Source organism: Bactrocera oleae, chromosome 6 (genome assembly GCF_042242935.1).
Source record: "Bactrocera oleae isolate idBacOlea1 chromosome 6, idBacOlea1, whole genome shotgun sequence".
Taxonomy (NCBI): Eukaryota; Metazoa; Arthropoda; class Insecta; order Diptera; family Tephritidae; genus Bactrocera; species Bactrocera oleae.
This window is the reverse complement of record NC_091540.1, coordinates 72,324,296-72,345,881: the sequence shown is the minus strand read 5'-3', so window position 1 is coordinate 72,345,881 and position 21,586 is coordinate 72,324,296. Positions and strand designations below refer to the sequence as shown.

Below are 21,586 nucleotides of genomic sequence, written 5' to 3'. Positions count from 1 at the left end.
TTACCACACACATACACATGCTCACATTTCCGCTCACATCGAAGGCATTTCATTGCGGTGCTTCTTTGTGCTGTTAGATAGAATTCTCAGACCTTGTTTGGTTATTGCGCACGATTATTTGCTGCATTAAATGATTTTGTTTTTGTTATTATTGCTGCCATTGTTGCTGCAGTAGTAGACTGTCTGGTAGGCATGTAAGAAAATTTATTCAATATAAAACGTGCACACACACACACACGCGCAGTGTGCAGGGGGTGATAACAATACCGAAGTGCAGGTATGTACTCATAAAAAATTTTCTAGAAATGTTAATTGCAAAAGCTAAAAAAATATTCCTTCACTAATGTTTTTTACGTCTGGATATGCAAACAAAGAATTATAGAGTAACTCATACGCCGGGTGGCACAAATTACTTTCGTTCCTTTTCACACATTAGTTGTCCATTTAAGTAATCCTGGATAATACAATAATTAAATTCGTTTTTTTTGAGTGTAAACTGTTCAATGCTCCACTTAGATTTTGCCAAAATATATACATGTATATATATACCCGCCTGTAATTAAAATACCATAGACCAGCTAATGATTTTTTGGAAAAGAGCATAGCTCATATTTTGGTGAAAATACATTTAAATACTATGCTTTCCTTTCCCTACTTTCTGCTACTTTCCCTACCAATTTTTCTAAGTTCTTGAGCATGCTGGTTGGATGTTTGGACTTGCTGCTATGTCTATGGGTAGTCTAACCGTGAAAACACTTATTACATCATCTGATAGAGTTTTAAACGCAAAGCAAGTTGTTAGTGATGCTAGTCTGTGTGCTGAAACCACTCCTCTCACATAAGAATTATATTTTGTTGCTGGTAGCCAAGTTGGCGTCGCATACAAAATTATTGAATTACTGACACATGTCAGTAGCTTCCTCACCTGTTGTCTACGGCCCCGCGTATTGGGCATTATCCTAGCGATTGCCAACACAGACCGCGCCAATTTTATATAGGTGGCGGTTAGGTGCTGTTTCAATGAGAGTCTGTGGTCCAGGTTGACTTCAGAGTTTTTGAGGTGAGGGCTTGATTTTATGGTGTGCCCATCAATGCTGACCTCAATGGTCTCAACTTTCTTTCGACTACTCATTAGCACCAGTTTTGTGTGTTGCTAGTTCTAAGCCAGCGGTCTCGAGCCAATTTTGAAATAGGGCATGAACTACCTCACGCAAGATTATAAGAGATATAGGGGGCCTTCTTCATCACTACTTGATAAGCTTTTTCTCAAGGGTCATTTTCTACCCGTGAAAGAAGAAAGTTGAAATCATTTTTTTTACTCTTGACTATCGCTTTATGTAGTTCTTTCCGCTTTTTCCAGAAATTGGTAAAGAGCTCCTCAAAGTCGCGTCTTTCTTTAGCCCGCGTGTGCCTACGTCGAAACCTCAAGCATTCAGTTCTTAGCGATTTCTTCGGACCACCAGTACAAGGGTGCTTTGTTTACGCCGTTCTTCCTTCGTGGCATTGCGGCACAGCAGACCATTGTAAGTGATTTCGTTATGTTCTTTGTTGGGCTCTGTGCATTATCTTGTGTGTCTTTATTGATTTGGCCAATGGTATATTTGAACATTTCTAGGTCGCAAGCTTTTGTCTTCCATCGTTTTGTCATACTTTTGAGCATAGTACTACAGGGATTTTGCATATATCGCGGATTTATTTCGAACGTTATGGTTCGGTGGTCACTTTGCGTATAGAGGAATTTCGGAAACTAGCCATGATGTGAAACTATCGATTAGCTTACAAAAGAGAGGTTAATATAGGACAACGCCCTGCCTTTATTAAAAGTTGGTTTGCTTCCGTTGTTAAGAAGTACTGATGGTCGAGATTTGATGCAGTTTTTGTCATTCATCTGAGCTTTTCCAACAGCCGTTTTGTATGCTAATCAGCTTTAACTACCAGTCAGGTGCTTATTTCCAACTTGTGGGCATAGCACACACAGAGGGTCTTTACTACAACCTTTTGCGGTGTGATCTTTCTCTCAGTTGCCGAATGTATGTCCAAACTGAGGCATTTAAAGAATGTCCTCGTATCGGTCCTGAGTCAACCGATGCGGCGCAGTACCGAAACGATCCGTGTGTCCGCACAGGAATCTCAGTCTCCAGTAATGTGACAGACACCGGAATCTTTGGGCAATCCCTACCGGGATTTACTTTCGACCTTTGACTTATTTTCAATAACTTTAGGTATGTATATAACATATATAACATCGGTCTAGTTCACTGCATTTAATACACCTTCCATTTGAAGTTCTTAGAATGTGACTATCAGCTATTTGAGCAACACCTTTTGAATATACACACATACGAATATATCATATACACATTTTAGCTACACATATGTGTATGAGACTTTAATACTTTCAATACCGTTAAGATATCGCAACCTTACTTCACGCATTTCATGTTCATCCGATATATATGTACTTGTATATAATATTTTACGTAAATCACATGAGTCAATATTCCACCGTCCGTCTGGTTAAACGACACTAACCGATCACACCTCCAATCCGCAATCACTTGCAAATTTATAACATTCTTGTCACATGAGAAACGCTTGATGTGCGTGGCAAGTCGGTCATTTGAAAATGAAGTCCGAACCGCTACACAAAAGCAAAACATGCGCAGATAAGATTTCGAGTGAAAATGCCTTTCTGCCAATTATTATAACCAACATGCAAACATTCCTATCTATGAGCGCACACATACACACACACTAAAGCAGACGTATTTCTTGTTGGCGCCACAGGTACTTAGGAAACGCGATTACTGTCAGTTAAGTCTATTGACGTGCATATCTATCATATTAGTATATACTTGTATGCACATACGTACATACATATATACATATAATATTTGCTCAATTTTTTCTGCTCTAAGATAACGCAATAACAATAGTTTTTAGGAAATAGAATATGGAATGTAATTTGACCATTAACTACATAAATATTAGTGGCAACCCTGTACGCGTGCATACATATGTACATATTGTGCATGCAATCGACTGTGGGGGAGGGGGCGTATGAGTTATTTCGAAAGTTTTCGCACAGCCTCAAACTTGCTCAACTGCTTACGGCAACAATTCAACGGAATATACCAAATCATATTTGGATTAAGCATGAGATACCGTAAAATTTTCGTAATTAAATATATCGTAAAATTTTGTTAATTTCTGACCCAAATTGCATTTTTAATTAAATGAATAATACTTTTGGTGATGAAGATTAACAGGTAACAAAAATATTTGCATAAGGAAGCAAAAGTAAAGGAATAAATTCATTTATATGTATGTACATCCGTCAAGGACTTGTGTACAAATAGTATTATCTAGAGTAGATAATGTGTTCTAAATATGCATAATTATGTAACACTGCAAACATACATTTCACATGACTACACATCATTGCATGTCTAATCGTATGCTTCCATTGCGGCACACACGCACGCAAGTGCGTACACACATACATATGTATGTGTATACGTTTGACATCACTTCAATTGATTTAGACTGACGATGACCTCCATACTGGCCAACAACAAAGGTGGCATGCCTTAATAATGAGAAACAAATGCCGCAATGACAAACAATCAAACCCACATAAAGTTGATTTTAGGTTTATTTTGTAAGATTTAAAAACAAAAAATCCACATTTTTTAATATTCAATGACAAATTCCTCTGTTTCAGAGAAACCAATCGTATACCTGTCCGTGTGTACACATATTTACATTTGGTATACATATGGACATAGGCATGAAGGTACTGTGAAATAAAAAAACGTTTTACAACAGTGTAAAATGTGATTACAAACATGAAATTCCAAAACACTTACGACAACAGCGTCATCACTTGAAAATGTTCACAATAAGCCCGTCGCCAAACGTTGATACTGCGAACAAAAACAATAACAATAACAACAACAAAAACAATGAAAGAGACACAAAAATGAAGCCGAACCAAATAACAAAGTCATGTCATATATTATATGTACGTATGTACTATACACTATATGCATGTGCATGTGCATACGTACATATGTACCAAATAAGTAGACACGACTACACAAGCATACATACAATTGAGGCATTTCAACTATTAATTCATAAAATCGTCCAACGCATACACCATACACACTTAGACCACATCGACTTATTACCTACATACCGTTTTGTCTGTATATGCACATTGCACAAACGCTTCATGTAAACCCGAGCGTATGTGTGTGTATATGAGTGCGAGTATATCTGTCAGGCGCATTCGGTGTGGAATGCGGTTTTGTAACTTCTAAAATGAATTTCTCAAGTAAAACGGTTACAACGTCGAATGTCGAAGGCTATCCACCATCATGGCAACCGAGACATTGAGCAGGCGACTGAAGAGCAGAGAGAAAGTCACTTAGGCATTCATGTGAGAGTGTTGATAGAATGAGCGGATATTTTCCCGTCTTTATTATTGCATTTTACCTTCCGTACTTGGTTTGTATGGTGTGTTTTGCAATAGCCCTTTCGAGTGACCGCTAGCTATCACGTTCTCCTCCTGCCTCCTCTTCCTTACTTCGATCATCAAGCTATGAGTTATTCAGTTTCGCTATATCGGATTTTCGAGTGGTTGGCTCCAGTTAAGTCAATGTAACTGATCAGTTGCTTATTATCAGCAAATATGTCAGAGATACTCGTAGATACACAAAAATTCGAAGTTGTTTCCCTACATAATTCAATGAGTAATCACATTTTAATCGGACTCGCACTATTTCCCAAATATTCCCAAATAATTATATGTCAGTGTGGTTACCGTGATAGCCTCCTTAAAACTTGAAAACCGAATATCGAATGTAACTGCAACATGAACTGAACTTGAAAATCGCCTCTCAAGCATTTGACTCGCTGTGAAAAGTCAGGCTTGCTGTTACTCCTCTCTAGCGTATCTTTTACGATAGACGATTGAGACAAACCGATAAAAGTCAGGTTTACCTTCAAGATTTCTGTAAAGAGAGGGAGACACAGAGTGAGAGCGAGAGAGAGGCGATGAGAGTAAAACCAGGGAGAGTTTCTGTCCGTTTGGAAGAAGGTATAAAGTCGAAGACCATCGTTTTATTTGTATACAAGTATGTGCCTGTGTATGTTATGGCTATGAGGAGTTGAGAACTGAGACACCACGAGTGTTCAAGCGCAAAATACAAAATGTGTTTGTAGACAACGCATGGGCATGGGCAAATGCGCGATGAAACAGTATATTGAGCGAATGATATTGAAAAGAGCACGGACGAAGAATGATTGAATGAAAGAAAAGAAACATTTTCATTCAGTAAAATTCAGTTGTTGCTGCAACGTGGAACATATTGGCCACAGCCGACGCTAACACCAACAGCATTTAACAGTTACGGAATGAACTGTGTCGTAACAACAACGTCTTAAATTATACACTCGCATACTTATAGATCCAAAGGAATTATAACGCAAGAACAGCAATAGTTAAGTGGTGTTAAATGATCGTGACGTTTGAATTTCTTAAATGAAATGTACTAAATACTGACTCAAATGTGCCTAGAAATGAACCAGCATGTATGTTTTAGTGAAAACTTCACACATGTTAATGTTACTGCATTTGAGGAAGTGCAAATTGGAAATGTATGTATTGCTTATAAGTATGTAAATATGTGCGTGGTTAGTTGTAAGTGAGCAAGCTGAGCAGGATGCAGGATGCATGAGGACTACAGGTGTAACATGACGTGGATAAGTGTTGGGTAATGTTGCAATATGTGAACAGATGTGTGGAAGGAGTGAACTTACCATATTGAAAAGTACCGTTGAACATATTGTGGAGTACATTTTGAGTAACTGAATTTAAACGACCCTTAATTTTTAAGTATTTTTTTCATTTTCGTTGCTGGGTTCAGATCAATATTTAGTGGTTGTTAATTTTCTACTATATTAGCAATTTTTCGGTGAGCCTAAGTGTTACGTAAGAGTTCAATAAGATTGAGGATCTCCTGAAAGTGCAACTAAAGTCGTTCATGTGTAGGTGCAATATGTTTGCACAAGTATTTGTATGTGTGGCTGTGTGTTTGTGTGAAAATAAATCTGCGATCTTGCTGGACAGCATTCCACAAACTTACAATGAAACAAACAAACCAACCAACTTGAACAGAAATACAAACAAACGCTTGAAAATCAGCAAGTACGACAGCAGCAACAGCAACAACAGCAACATCAACAATACTTACTTACTTGCGCGGCAGTCAGATGCATAAGTGGAAGATAAGTAAACGAAAACGATTTAGAAAGGTTAAGGTATCTATCTCGCCATTGAGATTGACTCTAGAGTCTAGACTGAGTTAAATAAGACTCTAGGCGTGACGTACGTAGTAACATAGCATCGGATTCCGATTTCGCTTGCCTATATCTAGTCTGCTGCCTCTCCAACCCGCTACAATGTTACTTGACCGCTTTGTGCACATACACACATACTTACTTACATATGCTGGTATGTTTGTGTGGTTGGAGAAATTTTTAGATTTAATTTTAGCTTTATTGCTATTTCAGCATTCGAAATCGACTGAAACGGTGAAAGCGGCTCGAAGAATGTGCGGCTGCCAATAAAGAAAGTTTGCAAAGGGTTTGGAGCCAAGGTTGCTAATTTCTTGTGCCAAAAAATTGAAATTCGGTAGAGAAGTTAAAATCGCAAAATAAATTTCTCTGGAATGTCAAATTGCATTTGGACAGCTATATGCAAGGAAATTCTAAGATTTATGCACAAATTAAAATTGGCAGGGAAACTTTAAAATTTAGGATTTCAAATTAAAATCTTAGGCAGCAATAAATTTAATAATAATAGTATTAATAATAATAAGAACAGAAAAAACATATTTATTTGCATAAAACTGGATTAAATGTATTTTGCGGCCAACACTTTTAAAAGATATTAAACATTAAAATTATACATCAATTAAACAACTATAGGAACAACAATTGTACAATTTTTATAATTTCAGACGCACCCTAATACACACCTATATATAAATATATAAATCGTCCATACACATTTGTGTCTATTAAGAGCGCGTCCGACTCCATACGTTGCACATCGTTGTTGTCGTTGTAGTCACTCTGTTGGCAATAAAACACTGGAATGTTGTTCCGTCGCTGCTGCTTACAACTCACGGATGCTGCGGCTACTCGGCTCTTGTATGCAGTTGTTGTTGTCTCGCTGCATTGCTGCCTCAACAGTTCTCATTCATCTTGCTACTTCTACTCAACGCCACGCAGTTTCTGATGCCGTGAGTTGTTTGTTGTTGCTCGTCATCGTTGATCTTGCGCTTTTTATTGCACAGTTATGAGCGCGCTCGTGTGTGGTTAATGTAGACGCTCCGGCATTCATTGACCACTGCTAGGCGTAATTGTTGATGTTTTTGCTTCCTTTGTTGCTACCGCGACTTGAACTGGTTGCTGGTTGCTAGTTGCATTCTTGCGAGCACAACGACTGTAAAACAACAATACCAACATCACGAAGCATGCCATTCTATATAAAACTAACGAAGTCTGAAACAGTTCGCAGGCGGGCTGACGACAACATATAAACGGACTCACTTGCACGCGCACTCACACATATATATGTTTGCAGCAGCAGCGCGATGCATGACAGTACGATGGACAGACAGTAAGGCTGGCAGGCATGCAAAGAGACTGATCTTGCTGACTTGCTGACTTGTAGTTGCCTAGCCAGTTCTGCTGGTGGTTAGTTTGCAGCTCCGCTTTCCAGTTACTAGGGTGTGCTTGTGTGTTGTTCACGTTTGAATACTCGTCTGCGGGTGTGTGTGAATGTGTGTGTGATCGTGTGCAGAATGAAACTGATTGAGCATTCCTGACTCGTGAGTCACCGCCGAACCATCTCTAGCCAGTTCTCTAGCCAGCTATGCATGAGTTGCTATGTTGCTGGCAGAAGTGCGCAGACCTAAGCGCAATCAAGCAAGAGTCAGCCTGTGTAAAACAATCAATATGATGCTGTAAGTAATGGAATTTGCTTTTTGTTGTTGTTGTTGTTCACTCACTAGTACTGCTGAATAATGGTGCTGATGATGAAGCCAAATGAATTGGAATTTTTATTATGCAGCCTTGTGCTTCTCATTACTGCCGCATGCATAAATGCCAACTTCGCAAGACTGTGAATGTACGGAATGAAAAATGAATTAAAGTACGTAACATTAGAGTAAATGCAGTGGGGTACGTACAATTGTTAAAGTTGAAAACAAGAAAGTTGAAAGTTTCTGTGCTTAACATTTGGAAAAGATTTTCAAATTAACGGTTTGTAAGATTTGTTTAGGATCTCTAGACTTTCGATTGTATTTACCGAAAGCACTGAAAACGTTGACGCACAGAATTCGTCTTTCATCATTATTGTTTCAGATTTATTTCGCAAAGCTTGATTCACGCCAAGTTCTGGTTGTAGCACTCGGCGATACATACGTCATATTAAATTCATTAATTGCTGGATTTATGTATGTTCCCAATGAATTTGAATTCATTTGAAAGCTTTAATTGATGATTAGGTTTTCCCAAAGTTGATGGTGTGTTGATCATTACTCATCTGTAATGTAAGCCCCCAGCTTAATTTTCGATCAAACTTATTAGATTATTGGATATAGAATTAACTGGCATAAACATTTTAGATTGCTATATAATTTAGTAAATCCTAAGTCTTTAAATTTTATTAACACACTTCACGAGATTCTGAAATCATTTTTCATATCTATTTCTATCTAAATAATAAAGATTACAATTTTCTTTTTTTAACTGGGTTTTAGTATGTATTCGCCAACTCTTCGCTTGAATTTGCTAAAAGCTAGTGTAAATTTGTCACAAATAATTGTATTTAAAATGATAAAACTGCTTGAGGCAAGCAGCCCGCAATCCGATCGATTTAATATGTAAGTGCAGTGTGTGATGTATGTACTTGTATATATGTTAGTAGTTACACCCGTTAAGGGTATTGATTTCAAAGAAATCAAAGTAATCGATATGTCTGCACGCCGGAATAACAGTTTACAATGCAGCAATGCGCGCACTGACCGAAAGAGATATGGAAACAGAAACAGCAAAAGTCAATCACCAGTATGGAATGCCACCGCATTGAATTGAAAGTCAAGTCGAGTCCCTAAGCAGCGAGTCAAGGCGAATAACTCTAAAATGGGCGGAGAAGGGGGACAGGTAGATCGGTATGTTGGTATAAGTAGTGGAGACGAAATGGCAAGCCAATAAGAGTCAACAAACGGACTTGTTTACTGCTGCGCACACATACACACACTCTCGTGCTAGCACACAAATATTTGTGCTACTTACATACCAAAACCAGATTATGAGAAAGAATGAAAATAACAACAACATTACAGACGAAAAACGTCGAACACACAGACGATTCGTTGAAAAGATCAATGACTGCAACTAACTAAAAGGCAAACCGAAAGCAGTCGAACGGAACGAGTTAAAAAACGACGCTCGTAGCTGTTGGTCTATGAGGTAGAAGCAGAGAAGGTGGCGGGGGATTTTATTGGAATGTTTGGACAAACTTACACAAGTTCTACTTTCTTGGGTTAATGAAAATGAACTAAGTCATAAATAAGAGTGTGCAAGTATATGACATTTGTGTGTGTGTTTGTGTGCATGTGTAGCAATAAAGTGAAGTTAACAGTGAGTGGCGACCACAAAATTGATAACGTCAGCAGAATGAAGTCAATTGATGTTGGCGATGGCATAATCAAACACAAATATGGCCCATACACACATGGCTGGACGAATAACAGTAAGGTAAGCACTTATTCAATGTAGTACAACTTGTAGCGTAGAATTATCAAAAACAAAAATTAATAAAACTAATAACATACTCGCTTTTCATACTTGCTGCGGCGTTTGTGCCATGTGACCAACTACAGTAATTTATAATTCAATCTTTTTTGCTTTGTAAATTGTTACAAATTCCTGAGTATGAGAGAGTTCAGATACACACGTTCACCAGCTATATCCATATATTAGGTAGATTTCTATGTAATTTATCGGCATTACTCCGTTGTCGTTGTCGTTTTCGTTTTAAAACGAAATAAAAACGGAAATGTGGCATTCCTTTTGGCGTTATCGACATTTACCCAAAATAAATTGGTGTTCCCCATTTTGAAACGACTATGATAACGTCAAAGAAACAGTCGTTCTTTGGCGTTGTAGTAATTGAGTTCGAGATAGAAATGAGCGCGATTGCAGTGAATATGAAAACATGAATATGAATAATTACTGATGAAAATTTAGCGTATCTAAAGATTTAAGAAAGTGAATAAAACCATTGAATTTCTATATATTTTGGAGGGATATTTCGAAAAAACGGTTGGCATAAATTAAGTAAAATTTGTAAAATTGCATTTTTATATCTTCTTTTAGGAAGGTGTTTAACACTTATGTATGTATATATTTAAGGTATGAAAGGACCCAAAATTCAAAATAAATAAAAAAACGGTACGCAACAAAAAAGCTAGTGCTGCAGGAGAAGGTGTTATTATTATTATGATTGTTTTATTTCTTATGTTCTTAAATTCGCAAAAAGAGATACAATGGCGCTATCGGTCGTTATTATACTTTCTTCATTTCAATTAAAAATTTCGATAACTTTTCTTTGGCGTTACGATACACTTTAAGAAACGAAGCGATGATAAAAGCGACAACAACTTAGAAACGACAACGGGAATGGAGCCATTTATAAATTAGAAGCAAATATCCTGAATACATTTTGCCGAAGCTGGCCGTAATGCTTAAATAATTTCAAAATGGAAAGGAACTCTTGAAATTCAACCCTAGCATATTTTGTAGAGTTAATTATTTGAATTAATTATTGTTTATGTGACATTTAATGAGAGTGCTCTATACGTCAGCTCAATATCAACGCTTCTCGAAAACTGTTGCATAGTTTTTGGCGCTTTAGCCCACGTATTGTGTTATTTGTGATCTGCATTCAAGAAGCTAGTAAGGATGTAGGAAAAGTAGAATACAAATAAAATTGCGAGCGGCAAGGTGCAAGGCAACGGTAATTTATACCTCTTATTAAGTATATTCTAAGATCGAAATTATTTACTAGCATTGTGGCAATTGCACGCTCATAACTGGGAAACTGTTGCAACTTCACTGAATTATGGCTGTGCTGCACTTAGATCCAAGTCCTCTGCATGTACACACACACACACATTCACATAAACGCATGTATTTGCCGCCGACATGGGTGTATGTGTGTGTATTTCTGTATTGGCCTGAGCTGGTGGCAGCTCCGCGCAATGATAAAATGAAATATGCGAATGAACTGACAGATAGATAGTAGATGAGTGAATGAATAAATGAATGAAAGAATGTTGACCTAATTTCTTTTTTTTTATTTACACACATTTCTTTTTTATTTCTAGCTTCATTTAATGTGCTTGTTGCTTGTTGGTCTCACTTGTTGCCGTTTAGTGGCTTGTTGTTGTTACTTTCATGCGGCGGTGCTATCATCGATTGGTAAGCTTAACATATAACATACATATATATAAATATACATATATATATATATATGTATTTACACACACACATACATATAAAACGACACCTTCCGTCACCCCTTTGCGAGCACACGCAGATCTTTTCCGAACAACTACAACAACAGCTATGTGGCGAAATGAAAAAGCGAAAAAACACTCATACTTGCACAGGCAAACCAAGAAGAAGAGGAAGAAAACGAAATAAAAATCTTACAGAGAATACCCACACACACGCACCCACCAAGCATATCATGACACACGAACACTATGCGCTTGTGTGGTTGTTGCCTGAATAAGACGCAGTGAAAGAGGCAACAACATATGTATATGTTTGCATACATACACTTTATACAGTCAGACACATACACATGTATGTGAGCGATAGAAATGAAGAAATGAAATGTTTTTCATTAGACACTTTTTTATTTTTATTGTATTGACACGATCCACAGTTGGAGCTTTGCTTCCGAACGTTGCGAGCGGTTTTCTTAGCTGTGACAGCCTGTTTCACAAACAAACAATGAAAATAAAAATAAATAACAAAGAAGTAAAAATAAAATAGACACCGCCGAAGTATTTACATTTTTTCGCTGAACTTTCTTTCTGCTGCTCAATCTCTCAAATTTCGCGAATATCAATGCTCCTTTTTTGTATTTTGCGTAATGTGAACAAAGTGTTGTGCTAAGTGCTTGATTAACATATGTGCTCGTATATATAAATATTCCCACATATGTGGGGTTGTGGATAGAAATAAAAGTGTACTTTTGTGAGAACTTATGATATGATTGAGGATGTGTGACTTTCGGTTTGCAAATTCATATGCCATACATGTATGTACCATATGTGTGTGTAAGAATTCAAGAAATAGCATTGACGATCGCATAACCACTCGCCGTCTGGAAGCAGGCCCACGTGCCGACGTCGGCGACTGACCTACTTAAGCATTTTACTGATGCGCACTCGGCAGCGTAAGCTCACATACACGCACTTGCACACGCACACAGATTTTTATGAACTCGTTAGCGGAGGTACGTAAGTAAACTTGTACACGTTAAATAATATTAACTTTCAAACATTGGAGCATTTATATAACAACAATTTGCGGTGTGGGAAAATCGGTTTTTGTAGCTTTCCAAAATGACTCAGCAGCAATTAGGATTGGAATGTGTCAGTTCTTTCTTTCTTATACGATTTTTACTTCGATATCACGACTTCATCTTATATGCAACTAAATGACAGTGTTGATCATAATTTTATCTTTCGAATTGAGATATTTACAACTTCAAAAACGCAAACAGCAATGGAATTAAAAGTTAAAAAAAATGTCTTTGCCTTTGCTCTAAATCTATTATTTTATTATTAGTTATGGTATAAACTTCACTTTACTTTACTCCTCTGCAATCCTTACCACTAACTTCTGTACATTTTTGGTTTCACCTTGATTATAATAATTAAAAGTAATTACAAATATTTTTTTATTAAAATTTAATTAATATACAATCAAGTTCTGATATGAAGCTTTACACATCTTCTTAGTCTTTATACTAAGAATTTCTCAGGATGCGATCTAGGTTACTTTAGTTTTCTGAAAAGCTTATCAAATGGCCAGTTACTGAATGCCTCAACGACTTTCATTCAACCTTACCTTCGAAGCATTCAAGGCCGAACTACGTGATAACTTTAGAATACTGCAAGATATAGTCCATAAGAGCACCTGTTGTGTGTTAAAAATTTGGTTCGGGCTCCTTTGTAAAATGGTTTAGATGGAAAAGTAAAATTGACGTCAGAAAACATTAAGACAAAAAACAACAAGCACAACAATGCCATTTTAGATACTTCATTATTGCAAAGTCCATTTCAAGTAAAACCACTGCACCCGGCCTCATGTCCAGCCAAACCCCATCACTTCGTTTAACTACTTATAATATTCATTGCACAGACACATTGTGGCATGCGACGCAGTGAGCCACCACCATGGTATTCTTATCGCTGTCCAGCGATCGTTGTTGTATTTGCTTTTGCAACATATCTTCTGTTGATTGCAACTGCAGAAATGGGGCGCGTTCTGGAATGTGGCAAATCCAGTTTCTCACCTTCAATGCGGTCCGGCAAGCGGACATATGAGCCAGCAAATAGTATTCAGTCTCCAGCAGACTTTTCACTAGTGTGTTGCAAGCATGTTGCATGTACCTTTTCACTGGCGGCATGTTGCTAGACTTTTTATTACAAAAATTGCATTTAATTTCATGCTTTGTGCATGTGTGTGTGTGCCTCGTGCGCCGTGCGCCGTGCGCCGTTCTCCTGACCACAGTCGTCAGTTAAGGCTTTCTTTTCGTAAGAGAATGGACTTTTGGAGTAAATATCGCAACTCTGAATTGTTGTTGTTGCTGCGCTAAGTAGCTTCCGCCGTTGAAATTCTCATCTCTCACATTGTTGGTATGTTTGTTTACAAGCACGTTTCGTTGATGTGTGCTTTAATTCTTTTGTGTTGTTGTTATTGTTATTTGATGCTTTTATATTGTTTCCGTGAATCACTTAATATTGCCTGCAACACTTCTTTTTGGGTGTCTGCGTATGTGTGTGAGTAGTTGCACAGTTGGTGCTAGCGCCACGGAACTCTCTCATATGAGATTTGCATTTACAGTTCGATCTCCTATTGTGGGTCATTATCTATTTTGTATGGGTCTAAGCGCCACACCAACTTCTAGATTCCTATTATACATATTCTAAATACATAGATATTAATGGAACTTGGGTAAAACTTTTGTGATGAAGAGCTACATATTTTCATGCTTTTAGTAAACATTTCTTATAATTATTTTAAGTTTTAGCTGATTTAAACATTTTTTTTTTTTGACAACTTTCTAATAAATAGTTTCGAGATTGGAAACTTATAGCAATACTCGACAATTTTAAAAAGAATAATCTGTTAAAGAATAAATCGACGCTACAAATACACGACAGAAACCGAGCAAAAGTACGATTTCGCTAAAGAATCTTATTGTAAAATAACGGATGCGCGTGAACTACATAAAATTACGATTCGCTAACAAAAAAGGTGAATCAACTAAAACATATCAAAGTTAATGAAAACATAAAATTACGCACTTCTTCGGAAGCGTTTGGCTAAAAAAAAAAGAAAAAAAAACAATACGAATAATAAAATGAAAACAATAAAATAATTAAATTAAGTCTAATTTATTATAATTGAAAATCGAAAAGTGGCTGTAACAACAAAGCAACCGAAAACTGCTATATAAAATCGTTATACAAATTCATTTGCATATGTATATATGTATGTACATACGTATGTATGGTTGGGAATGTGGGCATTCGATTGGAGGTGAATACATTTTCGATTCGCTTCGATGCGCTACATCAGTCGAGCTTTCTCGGAAGCTGTCTTTGCCTATAAATGCCAATCGCCCGCGTTTGTACAACTTCAAAAACACACACATACACACAAGTCCATATGCATACATATATAAAGTGCGTAAATACTGCGAAGAATCGGAGAATGTGTTACACACATATAAAAAAAGCATGCCTGCTGGTGTGTGTGACTCGATTGTTTGATGTGATCTGAACTGATTTCATATGCGATTTGATTTGAACACAAAACCGGTTTTCGATTTGATTTGGCTGTTTCTTCAACAAGTGAGATCATTTTGAAAGCTGATTTTGTCAATGAATTCAACATTAATAACCCCAACTACTTATATTATAATTAATTATATGATTGTGAACATAATATACGATTGTGCCACATATTTGGTGTAACGGTACAATAAAGGCCATGCCTAGTTGCGCCTAACAATTGTTGGCATTTTTAATGTCGGCGGCAGCAAACGCTATCCGTCGGCGTCGGTACTTATCAAAACTCGTATAGCTAAGACAAAAAGAAAAACTAAAAAAAGGGATTGTAAAACTTTGAACTTTAGCCGACAAAACATTGGGAACTTTTCGGATAAGTATTTGTGTGTGAATTTACAGTGGCGGTCATCTAAATGCGTACAATTTTTGTTCAAGCTGAAAAATAGCCACAACCACTAACATATTCTCATTTCTCCCTCTTAAAAAAATGTTACCATTTTGAATTATTTTCCACTTAAATTGCGAAAAGCAGTTTGTTTTGTGCTAGCGTTATGTTTGAGAAGGCTCCCAAAGTCCACTTATAGTATAAGAGTGACGACGATGTGATTTTGTTAAGAAAATGATATCTTAAAGATTTTTGACTCTTGATTGTTTTTTTTTGTCCGGATTAAATATTTCCAATTCTTGGAAATCGGAAAGGTCCAGCTATTGATATCGGCTGAATATAATGCTTTATTTGTTTATTTAATGTGTAAAAAACTAGAAAATATAAGAGATTCATATAGATTATATCTATGAAGTAAAATGCAGTGTTACTTAACCAAATAAATTGAAACAAATTTGAATTCAATTTCTGGTAAATAAAAATCTAGAGCCGTTGAAATGACTACATCCTTAAAAAAAAAGAAAATTAGAGGCATCGAAAGTAAAGTTGTAAAGAACAAATGGCATTATTTGGAAAACTCTGTTAGAAATTTTGTAGTAAATATTTTCTGGTAGAGAGGGCCTTTAAAAATGCCACAGGAGAATATAAGTGATAGAGTAGTTCTGTTTTGGATTGTTAGTATTGATATAATAGACCACCTTTAACATTATAATAACATAACATAAGACAAATTGAACAAATATTTGTTGTATTCTAGTCTAGTCTAGCTTCATAGCAGTTCTAGTAAGGTCTCCATTTGAAGATCGTGCGCCGTACGTTAGAGGGAACAAATAGAGATAAATAACAGTTTCAAATTGCATTACTCCCTGGCCTCTGTACTGAGTCACCAAATATAAGCAAGCATAGAATAAATCGCAGCAATAATTCTGGGTTTGTGTGTCAAGTTTTGGTCGAAAAGCCATTTCAGGTTGGAGACTCTAATGGATAATAACGTCGATTGGAAAACTGGGATATGAGGGTATCGTTATTGGTGAAAATCAGTTTACACTGCTTCCAGTTTAATCCGACTGTTAAAAAGCCGAGAAAAAATTCAGAACGAGATTTACCGGTGCATCTACCTGAAATGAATCCATGCTGATTAATTGAAGTTAATATATTAGTTAAAACTTCTAACAAATTTGAAAAGATTGGTATTTTTTACCATATTCGAATATGGACGGGTGTGCATATGTAAGGGATATGGACACAAATCTTCATCAGTTAGTTATGCGGGCAATTCTAGGGTTATTTGCTATAGAAACCTAAAAATATTCCCAAATTTTCTGAAATGCAAACTTCTGGACTTTGGATGTAACATACATTTCCAGTGACTAAATTTGACAATCAAGTATGTTTAAGTATAGTACAGCACTCGATTCTAGAAGACGTCAATCCAAATATTTTCGATTAAACTGCCTCTATCAGTGAAGCCTTCTAAAAAAAGTACGTGGGGCACTCGTTGACTGCCGCGATAAAGCTATTGCATAGCTTTTTTTTTATCAACTTATGCAATTATAATTATTTATTTATTTTACACTTTTTCACCGGTGATCGATATGAAAACAAATTTTTTTCTTTTATTGAATAAATGAGAAGTTAATATTGTTCAAAATAATTATATTATCTTAACTTGATATTCTCTTAATATCTGGAAAATGTCATGTCAATGATGGTCCCATATTCTGTTGTGGATTCTTGTGGATTCTTGTGGATCATTATTCATTTTCAAATTCAATTTTTCCGAAAGAAAAGTTGTCAACCGCTTTGATATTTTATCAGCGAAGTTGATGTTGAAATCGCCAGCCCGTGGAAATTTATTACCATTGATAATCCGATTGAAATACCTAATTTCAATTGTATTGTTTAAGTCAAACGAGATACTGTTCCAAAAGGTGGGGTAGCTATTTACCAAAATAATAATAATGTTACTAATATTATGACTCCGAATATTAAATAATTTATTTTTTATTAAATTCTATATTTTTATTTGTCATTAAAAAAATTGTATCTTAAATATTATTATTTTTGAATCGCCCTGCTCTTCAATTCATTTGTTCCGCTTGAGATATGCGAAAATACGCCTACAAGTATGCAAACATTTTGTACATGCTTTGTGATCGTGTTAGGTTTATTTCCGTTACGGAATATCTTGATACAGTCCCACGCTTAAAGTCCGTGATTTGGATAGACAAATTTAAAAAACTTACACCGCTGGGCGTCACACAAAACAAACGAAGAAGGAAAAATGATGGCATGCGTTGTGAAATAAGGAAAAAATATGTGCAGAAACTACAGTTAACGCGTGGGGGCTCACGATTGAAGAGTCTGTAGAAGCCCACAGACACTCATATTTGTAGGTGAGATCTTATGTTGGAATGTGCCATATGTACATTGTATGTCGGTAGACCACACATGTTTGCATGTATGTGCGTGCGCGAGTATGTATGTACGTCTGCTTTGCAGTAAGCTTCGTTTATTGTTGTGCATTTGTTTGACATAGTCATTCAGTGATCAAGGTGAATTTTCTAAATAAACAAAACCACATTCCAGGCATTCCGAGCATTTATTACGTTGATTAAATCGACACACAACCACTTACACATACAAACAAGCACAAAACAAAGCATAAATGTAGAATATGAGAAATGGCTTTTATTTGACGCTTTTGCTTTGGGCCGTTGCGCATGCGTTTGAGCTTTCACTCAAAATATGGTATATACATAAATAAAGACGCATACATACGCACATTTATAGCAGGCCTGCGTCGTAAACACGAAGCATGCGCTTGGAAATGAAATATGTCATTCCAAATTTTTGTCAGAAGTGAATGTGTGTGCTTAGATATGACATTTAAGTGTGAACTTATCATATGCGCCTAGGGTTCTGTTGATCCAGCAACGCACTTCTTTCTTCATAATTGATTCTATCTAAATAAATCAGTGTTCAGAGAAGCCATTACAAACACGATAGGCATGCAACTACTAAACATACATACATTCATTGCATATAATAAATGTAATGCGTGAGTATGTAGATATTTGTCTGCACTATGTGTAAAAGCTTATACATTTTGAGCTAGTGCTTGAATTCGGCGTCGAATTTCATTGGCCCAACCGGGCCGCCGCATTCCAGTGCGTATCCGGCATTGTGAAATGCTTTCATTACATTTTAAATTAGGTTTCGCTGTTGTTGTTGCTGTTGTTAATACTAATACCGTTGTTCGCGTTTTGTTTTCGTCACTTTCTTGCTGATAACTGAGTTGCTGTGCTGCCACGGAATCGTGGATGCCGCAGCGAGCCGCGCTGGTTCGATTGAGTGTCGACGCCAACGGAATTCGTTGATTATTGGGCACGCGGCGGCTTTACAAGTCGATTTCAGACTTTTTTAGACTTGCTGCAACCTCCAAACTTTCGGTTCTGCCGAATTATTTTTTTAATTTTATCGTTAGTGCAAGGGTTTAAAGCACAAGCGAATTGAAATGAGTAAAACATATTTTGAGTTTTTTGATTGTTTTTTTTTTTTTTAATTCATAATTAATATATTATTTATTGTATTATTCTATTATGTAAGAAAAATGAATTTGAGCTTAAAGAAATTTCGAAGCTTTGCCTTTTCACAGCAACAAACTTTAAAGTGTGCGTTGATGTTTATGTTCAGAGAGCTGATGTAAAGAGCGACATTGAACATGTTAGCGTCTCTTGAATAAGACAACAAAACATTGAATGTATCAGAATCCTTCTCAGAAGTTGATAAAATGCATGAAAAAACATAAGAAATGTATGGACTTTCGACGCTATCTTTCTTCCTGTCTTTAAACATTGCTTATACCAGTATCGAGCCAAGACTCTCTTGAAGAATAAAAGAAGATACCCTGTTAGGAACGACGGTAAGCCAAATATGTAAAGTATACACAGTAGTTGCAATAGATTACTTAACACACTCTCCTCTCGCCCGCTGTAGACACTTCTGCCGATAATTTCGTCCATATCGGTAGGCCAAAAACCAAGTGATCCTAGCAAATGTACTTAGAAAAGAACACTACCTATGTTAGCCCCTCATCATCCACCCATATTAATATATACATACATACATAAGTACATAGTTAAAAGTGAGGACACATTTTCATCCGCTGAGGTTGATTTTGGTGGAAAAAGGAATTCAAAAATTGCGGCATATTCCGTTTTAATACATATTGCAAATATGTACGAATGAACGTTATAATAAGCAATGTAGTTAAAAAATCTAAAGTCTTGAAGTTGCATTGGTCTGCAAGTATATACATACATATGTATGTATGTCTCTATCATCCTATATATACATAGTATGTGCTCTTGTGTACTCGATTGTACAATTGTGCATCTATATACTCGTCTTTGCAATTATGCACGGACATACATACATAGTAGGTACACACTCGGCGTACATGTAGATAGGTAGTAGGGAATGCGCATCTTCCCATCTATTCATCCACAAAGTTCATAGACACAGTTATTTGCGAAGACATTCAGACAGCCTATTTCCATTTTCATTCTTTTATTTTCTACGCAACGACCCCGCTCGCATCTCTGCCGTTGGCGATGCCCGTGCTGGTGTCGCTGCCAAGTACTATTTATTTGCAAAATTAGCGGCATGGGATTTCTTATTGTACTTTTTCCCCTCTTTAATTCATCGTCGTGTGTTTGTATTGTACGAATACACACATACACACACGTTAAGTTGCCTGTTCGGCACATTTGCGAAAAGCAGCTGTTCAGAATTTAGAATTTCTTCAGACGTTCGGGTTCGGCGATTCGAAAGTGCTGAAGATGCGTCTCAGCTGCAAACATTTCATTCGGCAAGCGCTGGTTACTGCGCCAATTAAACGATGAACGATAATAAAATATTCATAGTTCATATACGGACATATCTACATAGATGTGCACACACAATACTTACTAGAAATTTACATTATACTTTAGAGGAATTTGAAGCACCCTAAAATTGCCCAAAACAGGCCGCTAGTGGAGATGCATTCGTAATGAACATTGAGTGTCTTAATAGGAAGTGTGCATTTATAATTTCACCCCAGAATGAATGGGAGGCTACGAAAAGGGAGGATGCACATACATGCCCACATACAAACATACGCATGTGTATATGATCTACGAGTATGTATGCATAAATTAAAACTTATTGCTCGTCAGCGGCGCATTCCCCGCAAATATTGAAGAAGCTACGCTAAGTGAACAGGCATATATATATGTGTGTATATGTACATATACATATATATATGTTATATGGGTGTTGTATGTGTGTGCACACAAACATCGCATATCAAGAATATTCAATTTGGTATTCGTATTTTGACGGCAATAAAAATTATTTCTCTTTCCAGCGATTCTCGATTATTTTTAAATTATGGAAAACAAGAAGGAGCCGGTCGTTGCAGGTCTAACTGATCTGCACCTACCCCATTACTGTTTTTGGTCCGTGGAATAACAAGAACCAAGACCAGGCAATTGTTTGTCTGTGATCCTTGAGATTGCGTAGTTATAGAAAATGAAAATAATGTTTTTTTTTTACTTTTTTGGACCGAGGACTGTTCTGAATAATGCAAAAATCTCGGATCCACTTATGTATATTCTTCAAAAATAACCGAGACTCATCCATAATTGCACACGTCTTAATGCTAGTTGAGACAAAAGAACTCTTTCAGTCTTCTGAGTCTTTTTAACAAGAAACAGATTCTCGTAAATGCATTTAAGTCTGCCAACGAAGCAAATCTGACAATGCATATAACTCTTTTCCGGGGAATGAGGTATCGGTGGGGATAGGCGCAAAACAGTGTGCCAAGTATCCTGATAAGAGCAGTTTGTCGTCAAAAAAAGGAAACTCCAACATTTATATTACACGCCGAAAATGCTACAACTACAACTGTTTATTGTCGTTTTCGCTTTCCATGAAATTTCAAATAACCAACAGCACTTTATTTGTATATGTAGTGTTG

General features: G+C 36.6%; 2 long non-coding RNA genes across 2 annotated transcripts; one reads left to right on the top strand and one right to left on the bottom strand.

Annotated features, from left to right (window-relative positions):
• Nucleotides 1-3,658: 3,658 nt before the first annotated feature.
• Nucleotides 3,659-4,626, bottom strand: LOC118681115 (uncharacterized). Its single transcript, XR_004976753.2, has 4 exons — nucleotides 4,501-4,626; nucleotides 4,202-4,409; nucleotides 3,870-3,926; nucleotides 3,659-3,799 (listed from the first exon to the last, which is right to left on the bottom strand). It is a non-coding gene; the product is annotated as an uncharacterized lncRNA (long non-coding RNA).
• A 215-nt stretch (nucleotides 4,627-4,841) lies between these two features.
• Nucleotides 4,842-12,844, top strand: LOC138857786 (uncharacterized). The gene is made up of 3 exons (XR_011396967.1): nucleotides 4,842-6,520; nucleotides 6,580-9,837; nucleotides 11,469-12,844. It is a non-coding gene; the product is annotated as an uncharacterized lncRNA (long non-coding RNA).
• Nucleotides 12,845-21,586: the final 8,742 nt, after the last annotated feature.